At 42.3% G+C, this 12,324-nt stretch overlaps 1 protein-coding gene across 2 annotated transcripts in view; it reads left to right on the forward strand.

The window, feature by feature from the left end:
- Window positions 1–7,652: 7,652 nt before the first annotated feature.
- The window catches only part of CREB1 (cAMP responsive element binding protein 1), a 57,550-nt gene continuing 52,878 nt past the window's right edge, over window positions 7,653–12,324 (forward strand). The window contains exon 1 of one of the 2 annotated variants that reach the window (XM_081329752.1): window positions 7,653–7,719. The gene's annotated coding sequence lies outside the window, so the exon portion shown is untranslated. Of the gene's footprint in view, window positions 7,834–12,324 lie in introns of both variants that reach the window. The other variant, XM_081329751.1, reaches the window with a different exon arrangement.

Consider the following 12,324-nt stretch of genomic DNA (forward strand, 5'->3'; position numbering starts at 1 on the left):
CTTGGAAATTGGCTGGAAAGGTCATAAATAAGAGATCAAGTGATCCCACGATGTTGCAGCCTCCCTAAATACATGCAGATTGCCAAGTCATGGGGAAGCTGCAACAGTTGTAAGTGTGAGGTCCAGTAACAACTCACTTTTTTCAGTGCTGTCATAACTTCAAATGATTGCTAAATGAATGGATGTAAGTCAAGGGCTACCTGTACAAATTCAAACAAATTAAGTTGACTCTTACCATACCTAATCCAACACTCTAATTACTGTTTGATTATTCTCTTAGTTTCTAGGCTTAGAAATCAAAAGTTTCAAAGGTGCAGGGAGGGACATTTCGAGATTATATATTTCCCACCATAATAAAGTCCAGGCAGGTAGAAGCCCGAATGAAAACTGGTTGCAACACGAGGAAATGGACAGAACAAAAGATAAAATCAGGAACACCCAACAAAAATCAAGATCTTATTTCCTCTCTGGAGAAAGTCATATCTCTTCAGCCAATTACATTTTTAAAAAAACCAAACATTAAACTCCCACACTGGAGTCAGTTGCCAGCCTCCCCTCCTCCCCTGAGACAAGATTTATAAGCTCCAGAAAGGGAACACAAGATATATCATTTCAGACTAAATCACTTTGCTCCCCTGTTAATAGAACTACATAAGTAGACTAGTGGGGACTGCATGAGGCATGTCTTGGCTGGAAGAAGATGCCTTGTTTGCATAACATCAGGCATTTCTCCTTTTAATTTGGTGATACACTTTTAAAATTCCTTGTAAAAAGAACATATTTATGGTTTCTGTCTGGCTTGTCTCAGCTTAGGTATTTAGGAAAGAAAGTCCCTCGACTCCATTTGTAGTGAAAGATGTACTTTTACTAAAACCAAGTGTTTACAGCGTAAGCAAAGTCAGATCTGAATATTTCTACATAAACCCAGTGATTTTCCCTTCTCCCATATCCTCCCTCCTTGGTCATCTTGTTAATGTCCAATGATATTCCAACTAGATGTTTTGGTAGCAGTTCTGAAGTTTGGCACCTCTTTGGTGGTTGTTTGCATTCCATTCCCAGGGCTATGTCCTTGGATCTTTCAACCCGCTCTCTCTGGTTGGCACTTATGGTTACTGTCATCCCTCCTCCATTTATTCCCCTATTCCAACTTCCCCATTTTTTTATGGCAGGATGCCATCAAAGAAAAGTAGGACTGAGGTGGTGTGTTGGCAGATTTGACAGGTTTCACTGATTCTGGGCCAGAAAAGTGATTGTATTCACAGAAGTGAATTACCTGTACAATTTTTGTAGATGCTGTTTTATTTTTCAAAATCTGTAAAATTAAAGTGCGACTAGGCACAGAAGCAGCTAGTTCAAAGGAACAGGTAGTATGAAATTCAAGGGTCACTAAAATAGGACCTGCACATGATTATGTAAAAATTATGTCATGTACATCATGACATCGTGCAAACGATGCAAGATATATATGACATTTTCATTGCTTCTTCCAGTTGACTGTGTCCCTGGCTAAGATCAATGTGTCAGTTAACCAATGCTAGGCTCTACAGTGGGGAGAGAGCCCATGCGGTATAGCAGTTAAGGCAGTGGTGGGATTCATACACCTGAACAATTGGTTCTCTGCATGGACGCTGCTTCCGGAAGTCCGTTCTGAGCCTTGTGGGCCTGGGCTTCCAAGGCCCAGAACAGGCTTCTGGAAGTGATGTCCACTCACTTCTGGTGGGCTCTTTTGGACCTGAGAGGCCTCCCCTGGGCTTCTGAGGCTCAGAACAGAATGAATGAATGAACCTTTGTTGTCAAAGTACAACCATGTATACATTGAGATTGTCTGAGCCTCTCTTAGTGCCCCCACCCCCAACTCACAGTGACAACAAACCCTCCATCTTATTACACCACGTGAGTTAATTGCACAACACACCGGCTTCACAAGTCAATCATACATAAAGTTTATAAAATTATTTCCCATTCAAGAGCCTGACAACCCATGGATAGAAGCTGTTCTTCAGCCTGTTGGTACGGCTAGCTATACTCCTATATCTTCTACCCGATGGTAGGAGAGTAAAGAGATACCGACCAGGGTGTGAGTCGTTCCTGAGAATTTTCCTCACTCTTCTAAGGCAGACTTCCAGAAGCGGCATCCACGCACTTCCAGTGAGCTGTTCTGGGCCTGGGAGGCCTCCCCCACCCACAAGGCTCAGAACAGACTTCCAGAAGTGGCATCCATGCACTTCCAGCGGTCCATTCTGGGCCTTGCGAAAAAAGGCCAAGACCTTTAGCTGATTCGCCAAAGTCCACAAAAAATTAGCTACCAGTTCTTCCTGCTGAGTTAAGGCACCAAGCTAAAAACGGAGTCTATGTTGTAGTCCTACCATGGCAGAAAGGTACACTAGTTGGATAACCTTGGGCCAGTCACTCCCTCTCAGCCCCAGGAAGCAGGCAAAGACAAGCCACTTTTGAAAATCTTGGCAAGAAAACCCCAGGGTCTAGTTCAGATAGCTAGACAGTCACCAAGAAGTCATAAGGGATCAATTATGATTTAAAAGCACCAAAACAAGAATGGTGTGAGTCACTTTTATTTATTTATTTATTTAGTTGCATTTATATACCGCCCTATTCCCTGAGGACTGGTTTTAGACATTGTGACCAGAGTTAAAATTTTGTGTGTGGCCAAATTTTGTCTTACAGAGGTTTTCTCTTTAACCTGCAATATTTCACATACAAGTATCTAGTAAATTTCCCTGCTGCATCTGAGGATTCTCCTACTTCTTTCACCACGTAGTGTGCTGGATTGTCCCTCTAATGGCATAGGTCAGGGCTAGGCAACCTTGGCTCTTTTATGACTCGTGGACTCCCAAGCTGGCTCAGGAATTCTGGGAGTTGAAGTCCACAAGTCATAAAAGAGCCAAGGTTGCCTACCCCTGGCATAGGTGATAAACTATTCCCAGTTCTAGGTTTCTGCTGAATGTTGCATAATGTTCATTCTACCAGGACTATCCTGGTCTACTGCTGTAATTGAACAAAATGAAGGATGTGAATTTGCTGTAGAAGATAAATATGCCATGTCCTGGTATATACTGCCATCTGGTGATACTATATTATGGATTTATTATCCTCTGACAGCAGGGGAAAAACACAATTTCCTTTTACTTGTTGTCTCCTTGAATACATCCAGTAGGTGTCCCAAGTATGCTTTCTTATCCAGTTCTTCCTATACGTCTTGATCTAGCTGTGACAATATTTCATCTGCACCCAGCAGATGAAGGGGAAGCAGTAAATATAAAAAGAGTCTTGCTGCTGTTTCTTTTCAGACTTTTATTTTACACAGGAGCATAAACAATCATATTTCCAAGGAGTTTTAAATTAATTAAAAATAGAATAAAGGTAAAGATTTACAAAAGAATGATGCTGAGATACATAAACAAAAGAATAATTTTTCTGCTCTGTACATACAATAGAAATTTGCAAGAAACAATTGTGTTTTGTCTGTCAATAATAGATCTTCTGTAAAGGTGAGTTCTACCCTAACATATCCCCTAGTGCAGGAGTAGGCAACCTTGGCTCTTTTATGACTCATGTTTCACCATGATGTAAAAAAGATGTTGAGACTCTAGAAAGAGTACAGAGAAGAGCAACAAAGATGATTAGGGGACTGGAGGCTAAAATATATAAAGAACGGTTGCTGGAATTAGGTATGTCTACTTTAACGAAGAGAAGAACGAGGGGGGGCATGATAGCAGTGTTCCAATATCTCAGGGGCTGCCACAAAGAAGAGGGAGTCAAGCTATTCTCCAAAGCACCTGAAAGCAGGACAAGAAGCAATGGATGGAAACTAGTCAAGGAGAGAAGCAACCTAGAACTAAGGAGAAACTTCCTGACAGTTAGAACAATTAACTAGTGGAACAACCTGCCCCTAGAAGCTGTGAATGCTCCAACACTGGAAGTTTTTAAGAAGAGACTGGACAGCCATTTGTCCGAAATGGTATAGGTTTCCTGCCTGAGCAGGGGGTTGGACTAGATGACCTCCAAGGTACCTTCCAACTTTATTATTTGAACTGTTTCACCCACACGTCCTCACTTGTCCTCCTAATGTCTTTTCTTCCAAAAATCTATTTTTCTCTAACCATTTTATAATAAATCTTCTAGACAACAATAGCTTCCTCATGCAATTGAGTTCAGTGTGCCTGACAGTTGTGATGGCACCAGCTTTACTTACTTACAGCACTTTGTTTTTAAAATGCTTACTATATTTAACAGGAAACTGAAAATCAGATTTTATCCATAAGCACTGCAAAAGGGACTGCAAGATTATGACCTAGTCTGCATTGGAAAATCTTATCAAATCAGATTATGAAATTTATCATAGCCTAGATCGGGGTGGGCAACTATAGCCCATATATAGCCAGTGGATTTCAACTCTCAGTTTTCTCGAGCCAGCATGGCTGGCTCGGTAATTCTGGGAGTTGAAGTCCACTGGTCATAAAGGGGCCATAGCTGTCCACCCCTGGGCAAGATAGATCTCAAGTGGCAAATAGGTTAGGATTAAAATTAAGATTAAGATCACTGATTTCTCTTCTCTCTGGGGGACTGGAGGATAGGAAAGAACAGCTCCTCTATAGTAAATGCTGTACCACATGTATGAGGCAGTTCATATCTACAGACAGAAACTGTTTGTCTTCTGAACAGAAACTATGTTTTGGAAAACCATGGCTGCTACAAGGCTTCACAAATAAAAAGGCCCTCAGTTTACATCCAGTTTAAGTCTATAGCTGACTGGAACAAAAGCACTTTGTTGTTCTTTATGACTCAGAGTGGGAGGTTCCTCACAGTCTGTTACTTTTTAGCCTTCCTTTTTTAGAATTGGTCTGCAAACATTTTTGGGGAATCCTCCTGCCAAACGACTGATGGGGAAAAGAATAAAAGATTAAGAGGACAGGCAGAAACTCATCTCCCCAAGATCCAGGAAAATCTCAAAACATCTGATGACTGATGGGACTAATTCTGACGGTGGGACTGCACATCAGTAAACAGGCATGATTTATACACAGTAAACAGTCAGTTTGATCCTCTAGGTATAACAAAAATTGAACAATGGGGAGTGAACCCTCCTCCCTCTCTGAATGCAGTCTTATTTCCTCCTAAGAGTAATCAAACTAACAGCCAAGGCAGAAACGAGTAACAGAGAAATTCCTCAACAGGTTGTTCCCATTCTGATCTTCCATCAAGCCAAAGCTTCCTCTTGGCAGCCTCCCTTAATGACATGCTTGACATTGGCTGAATCATGTTTGCTTAGTGCAGACATGTCAAACTCTTGACATCATTGCCATTGCCGGCATTGTGGTGGGCATGGCTTCCAGATGACACGTCTAGCCCGTGGGCCGGCAGTTTGACACCCTTGCAAGCTTTGTGTGCACTGAATGTGTCCCCTTGCTTTTGGCTAGATGTATAACTTACTGCCATGTTTCCTACTCTCTGTGGCTGGCAGTCTGTAAAGTGCTGGATAATTTCAATAACATGAGGCAAGACTCCTGGAACAAGAAGACTGAGAGATGTAATGATTATGGGAATGCAAAATAGCTGGAAATGATCAAACTGAAATACTTTAAGGAAGTAGTGGCAGATTTCTTGTCAAATAAACTTGGCCATTATTTGACTGATCTGTAATTCATGCAAAAAATAAGAATGGATATATAGCAGATGGAAAAGATGCAACTTAAGGAGTGAAATGGAATAGGAAAAGGCACAGAAAGTGCAAGATCATCAATTCAAATTTGATCAATGGCAGTAAGAACGGTTAGGTTTTTGGGGGGTGGGCGGGTTAGTGCAATACATATAGATGTATAACATTCTATAGTGTAAATTTAGCTAACCTCATGACAATTTAATTTGGGGGAGTGATTATCTCTTATTGGATACTAATGAATGTAATTCTGTAGTATATATACATTTGCTTTATATTTAACTGTATTTTAAACTTTATATTACATTAAAATTATAGAACATTTAAGTGCTGTACTCATGGAATATGAGACAAGGTGTTAGAATAAGAGAATTCAAATTTATTCTTGACTGTGCATGAAAGAATCTACTTGTGAGAGATGTATGCATCTCGCCTCATTAACTGGAAATACTTTTGCCTTATGAATTCTGATGAAGTAGCAGGATATTCTTTTGGCTGTCTCCAATTATTTGTAGGTTTGATTCTACCGTCCTCCCCAAGCCTCCTTGGGAAGGAGATCCAGCACACAGTTAACACTTCACTATATTTAGCACATGGACTTGTACACGGACTTGTAATATATATTAACATTTCACCTAGATTAAAAAAATACAATAAAATATGAATGTTAAAAAGACCTGTATTCAGACACCAATGTCTAGGCCATCTAACCATTAAAGGGCAGCAGCATTTATGTTTATGGGGTGTTCCTTTCCTTATGGTGCATCCTGAATAGTGTAATAGCGAGAACTAAATGAACTAGCAACTGTTGGCAGCCAGATTACTCTGTAGACTTTCCTGGCTCTCAAAATACATGGCAACGAATTTCAACACTTCACTATGGTAGAGATTGATGACAGCAGTTTTGAAAGAAGCTATGGTTTGCCCCTTCCCTAAGAAGACATCCTTAAATCCCAGGCTATAACTTTCCCTTTTTAAAGATTATTGAGGTCATGGTTGATGTACATCCTAGAGAAAACATTCTCAGCCTGATAAGTTTATCTCAGTCTTTCCTTATACAAAAAAAATCTTCACTTTTTTCTCACTTTTTTTTTCCTCAGGGCTAAGTTGCTGTTTAATTAAACCCTACCAAAAATCTTTTCTATTTCCTCACGTGCGACCATCTTTCTTTTTTAAAAAAAAAAACCTTCAAGCATTCTGTCGCTGTTTGCATTTCCAAGTCCTGGCGCGCTTTTGCAAAGCGGCCAATTTCCATCCAGGCAAAATCGCAATCTCCCTCCGCCCGCCTGGCTTTCTAGCCTAAATTCTCCTCGGCTTTGCTCTTCCTGCCGCTCCCTTACAGTATTCGCCGTGCTCGTCTCCTTTCGGAAATTTGCGCCCCTGGCATTAACACACAAGCTCCGTTTCCCTTACCAGGGAAGCGGCGGAGGGTTACTGGGCAAAGCGAGGGCCATTCCTCTCCGCCAAGAAAGCAAGCAGCCCGAGAGGCGTGCTCTTCCTCGTAGCCCTGCCCTTCTCTTGGATCATGAACGTAGATCTGCGCTTTCTCGGCCAGGCTGAGCGACTAAAATGTCTGCCGATCGTTTCCGTTTTAACAGTAGGCATTACACCAGGGGTCTTCAAACTTGGCCCTTTTATGACTTGTGGACTTCAACTCCCAGAATTCCTCAGCCAGCAAAGCTGGCTGAGGAATTCTGGGAGTTGAAGTCCACAAGTCATAAAAGGGCCAAGTTTGAAGACCCCTGCATTACACACAACCCCTCCCCATTATCACCACCCTCCGCGCCACTCCGCGGGCAGTCTGCCGGTCGTTCTTTTCCGCCGCGTCCGCTCAGATCCTTCGGGCATTTCCGTGGGGGCCTTTCGGTTCTTTCCGTACACAGAGAGGAGGGAGGGGGGCGTGCGCGGGGCGGGGGCGGAGGAGAGCCGAGGCATGCTCTGCGGCGCTTGCTCCCTGGCTGGCTCCTCTCTCTCCCTCTCAGTCGGCCGCTGCTGCCTGCCTGTCGCCGGGGCTGGGAGAGCCTGAGAGAGCGTGTGTGTGTTATGTGAGTGACGCGGCGGAGGTGTAGTTTGACGCGGTGTGTTACGTGGGGGAGAGAATAAAACTGCGGCGAGAGCCTAGGCGCGAACGAAAGCAGTGACGGAGCAGCCTGTAGCCGGTAAGAGGAGAAAAGCAAAGAGAAGGAAGGAAGGCGACTAACAGCCCGAGAAGAAAAACAGGGAGGGGCGGCAGCCACAGGGCCGCCGCCACCACCAGTACCAGCAGCGGCGCGGCCGTTGAGGCGGGGTTGCCTCGCGGGCGGGTGTCGGGGCGGGTGGGGAGACGGTAGTCGGGGAGAGGGAGAGAGAGAGAAGGAGGGAGAGACGAGCCACGGCCTGGCGACCCCAGCAGCGCCGGCTCGTCTCCCCCTCCGCCTCGGGGTGGCCTTTTTTTAAAATGGAGGCGCCTCTTTCCCCTCAGCCGCTCCTCTCCCGCCGAGCCCAGCTGCCGCCGGCCCGCGCGAGGAACAAAGAATAATGGCGGATGGAGACGGCGAGCGGGCAGCGGAGGGAACGGCGCGGCCGCCGCCACCGCCGCCACGCTTTCTCCGTGGGGAGGAGACGATTCGGCGGCCGTCCAGGGTTCCGGGGAGGGGGCAGTAGCGGGAACCCTGCTCCACGGCCACCGCCGCCCTCTTGACCTCCGCGCCAGCAGGGAGAAGCGGCCCTGGGCGATCGCTCCCGGCCGTCTTCCTCCTGTTGGCGTGGCGGCGCGGGAGGCCCCTTCCTCTTCTCTGGCGGTGAGAAGGCTCCGCGCTCCGAGTCCTGGCGTGGACCGCCGCCTCACGCGGCCCTGCCTACCCTCGGCTGGTTTAGCTTCGGCCGCGGATATCCCGTTCGGCTGCAGTGATGACTCGGGAGCAGGGGTTTGCCCTCGCAGTCAACCCCGGTTTTTTTTTTCCAGTTTCTCTTTCCCTCCAACTTCCTCCCCCAACGCAGCTTTGCCACCTAGCCCCTAGGTAAGGAAGTTTGGCGGCCCAGCCCCAAAACCCACTTGGATTTTCCCGCCCCTCTCCTGCAGGGAGTTCCTTGGCAGTGTGGACGGGGTTGGGGCAGCCTGGCCAAGTTAGATCTGCAGTCTCGGCCGTTCTTCCTCTGTTTCTAGAGTTCCCACGTAGCCCAATGTTTTTAATTCAAAATTTTAGTCTTGATGACTGCCCAAAATGTGCACCGAGATTAAAAAGCCTTCAGAGTCCCTTTGTAATAAAGTTCTTTGGACCAAACCTACATTCTAGAACAAATTGTTTTCCCTCTCTCTCTCTCTCTCTCTCTGTATATTGTGAAAGTCTGAGCCTATCTGAAACAAACTTGTATCAGCTTTTCCTCCAGTTTCATTTTTTGTACTTCATCTGTTTAGCATAGTAATCTATGACCACAGTGAAGATAAGAGTTATATTGAATGAAGTAATTCTTTATTAGTAATATAATTTGTGTAATGATACAATATATTGTGCTAAACATACTATAAAGAAACCCTAGAATTAGGGCTACTAGAACTGTGCTGCAAAACCTCAAATGATATTGACATATGATAATAGACAATATTTGGGCTTCTGTCTTGTAGTTATCTACTTTTGCAGTCCAAATCTGCCAGCTTAATTAAAATATTCTAAGGCCTGAGAATATGTAATTTATATACTATCTTGTTATCTTTCAGAGAAATATAGTTAGTACTCAAAAAGCTGAGACAGCATGTAAGGGAGTTTTACACTTAAAACGTAGAGATTTTTTCCCCACTTTCAGATTAGTCTGTAACATATGTTTGAATTCATTATTTAACTATCACACCCACATAGATTGGATATTAAAACTACAAATTTGAATTCTTCAAAACATTATTCAGCTTGTACAGACTGGATGCTGTTGACCCCTTCCAAACCTCTGAAAAAGTGCTCATGGGGTTTAGAGGCTCTCTCAAAACCAGAGGTTTGCATTAGATAATCAGATTAGAGTAAACTGAGTGTCTCTGTTGATGCTAGCTGATTTAGTTATATTTCACAGATTTTATTTTTAGTCATCTGTAATTGGCAGCTACATGCTTTAACAGAAAATAAAAATTGGGCCAAAAAGTGCTACAACATAAGACACACAGGTGCTCACATTCCTTTTTTTTACTTCCATAATAATTATGTCTTTTTGTTCAACTGTTCTCCAACACTTCATGTTATTGAAAAAAATCAGGATTATCATATCAAGATTTAAAGTAGTTTATTTGATTATATCCTATCTTTATTTTTGGTTAACTTGAGAGGCGTACATGCTGTTGTTTCCTATTTACACACAACAACCCTGTGATGTGAGTTGGGCTGAGAGAAATGACTCAAAGTCATCTCTCTAGATTCTAGGCATATATTCTTTTCCATGTAGCATAGTGCAAATATACTATCTACTGTAGACAGTATGCAGGTAGCACTGAACTACACAGAGATATGGGGATTGTAGTTTTGCAACATTTAGAGCAGACATGTCAAACTCGCGATGTCACATGACGTTGCGCAACGTATTGGGACAGTTTTGCCATTGCCATCAATGGGGTGGGCGCGGTTTCCGGGTGATGTGTCCAGCCTGTGGGCTGGCAGTTTGACACCCCTGATTTAGAGGGTCATAAGTTTCTCACTCAGATATAAATGCAAGAAACTTCATAACTGTAGAAGCTGAAATCCTTGCAGTGCTAAAAGGAAAATGTTTGGAAACTAAGTCATTCAAAAAGTTCTGGATTTTTTCATATATTGAGGGTTATATTGCATTGCTGTATCTTTTAGAATTTAGATCACTCATCCTGATTCTTTTGATTAGTAGGATAGTATTCGTAATGCAAGCACAATAATCTGGGTTGCATTTATTGACTGCTTTCCATCTATTGTACTTTGAATAAAACTTTTCTGTTTGTTTCTTGGAGAGAAAAAAGAAGCTTATGTAAATCTGTTAGCTGTATAATCCCATATACTAGTCAAAGGTCAAACATCTTTGTTAAAATACACTATTTTTTGCATAATCTGTTCCATATGAATATCATCAGAAGATGAATATTTTAAAGAAAAGTGTGTAATATTCCTCTTTCCAAGAGATGTTGCTTGTAAGGAGAGCTTTCCATTCTGCAGGGCCTAAACAGCCAAGTTTACTTCATAAAAATGCCTCTGAAAATATTATTGGCATAAATAAAAACTTGGAAAGTATAATAGGGCTAATACACCTGGTTGCAAAAATGCTACAAAAGGGTAGGAACAAGACTTTTGGTATCTTGTTGGATTTCCCCCCCCCAGCCTTTATTATTGTTAAATAATTCAAAGGTGATAAGCATACCTAATACTTCCTCCTCCTATTTTCCCCACAATAACAACCCCATGAGATAGGATGGGTTAAGAGAGAGTGACTGGCCCAAAGTCATCCAGCCAGTTGTTACTACCAACTACTAGTCATTCAGATTTTTGCACCCTGATTTAGTAGCTTTAAAATAGATCTGAATGAATGTTGCAGTGCTTCAGTTTTCTGTAGGCTGTAATAGGCTACTGTAGTTTTCAAATGAATATAGGATTTTTTTCATGTTCATTTTTAAAAAAAAAAAATTACAATATTTCTAATTGCTATATGTAAAGATTTTTCAGAAGAATTAAATGTACTTCAGCTATGTGTTACAAGCCTAATATTGGAAAGCTTGATATTATACCTTTTAATTGCCTTATTAAAGAACAATTATTTCAACTTGAATACCAACCTCAACTATGAAATTCAGATTTTGTATATTTCCATCTATTTGCTGTTCATCCAATATAAAATCAAAAGTGTGGATAATTTGTGTGGTCTACTTGTGGATTCTATAGAAAATTAGTTTTTAATCCAATTTCAAAATTTCTGGAATTATGTTTACTTGTGTCAGCATCATATCTGAAGATAAACAGTTCTCATCAACTGGACTTCTATTAAGCCATTGTCTCAATGAACCACAACTGACTTCTTTTGTATCATACAGTCACAAATCATGATTTATGCATCAATAGCTGGATTCATATATTACTAAACAGGCACCAAACAGACGTCTTGTGCAGTATGTGAATCAATTCATAAAGCTGTCCCAAACTAGTTACTCTTTTTTACCCTGCATGTGCTGACAAATGATTTTCACACTTTGTTCCCTTTAATATTAACCTCCAAACTAACTACCAATTATTTCATGGGGTTTTTTTTGAGGGGGGGCGTTCGATGCCTTCAGGCCAATCACGTCAACTGCCTGAACTGGTACCTGCAGTTTGGCAACTTTTTTTTTGAAAGTAGTTCGTCATTGCTTGTTTTCTGGGGCTGAGAAAGAATGACTGGCCCAAAGTCACCTGGTTTTGTGCATAAATTAGGACTAGAATGCAGGATCTCCTAATTTCTAGCTTGGTGCCTTAATCACTACTCCAAATTGGTTCTTCATAGTATAGCAGACAAATAGTCTTTCACACAGTGAAAATACACAGCCTATCATGATTTTGTCATAAAATGCAAAGTGAAACTAACAGCTTTTGTGGCTCAGGCTTGAGTTGATGGGAAATGTGTGGGAGAAGTTTTCCCACAATTTTAATGCCTGTCAGTGATGGGTCTCTGCTAAAGATCTCAACTTCACTAAGGAT

This window comes from Vipera berus, assembly GCF_964194415.1.
Source record: "Vipera berus genome assembly, chromosome: 1".
In the NCBI taxonomy this organism is placed as follows: Eukaryota; Metazoa; Chordata; class Lepidosauria; order Squamata; family Viperidae; genus Vipera; species Vipera berus.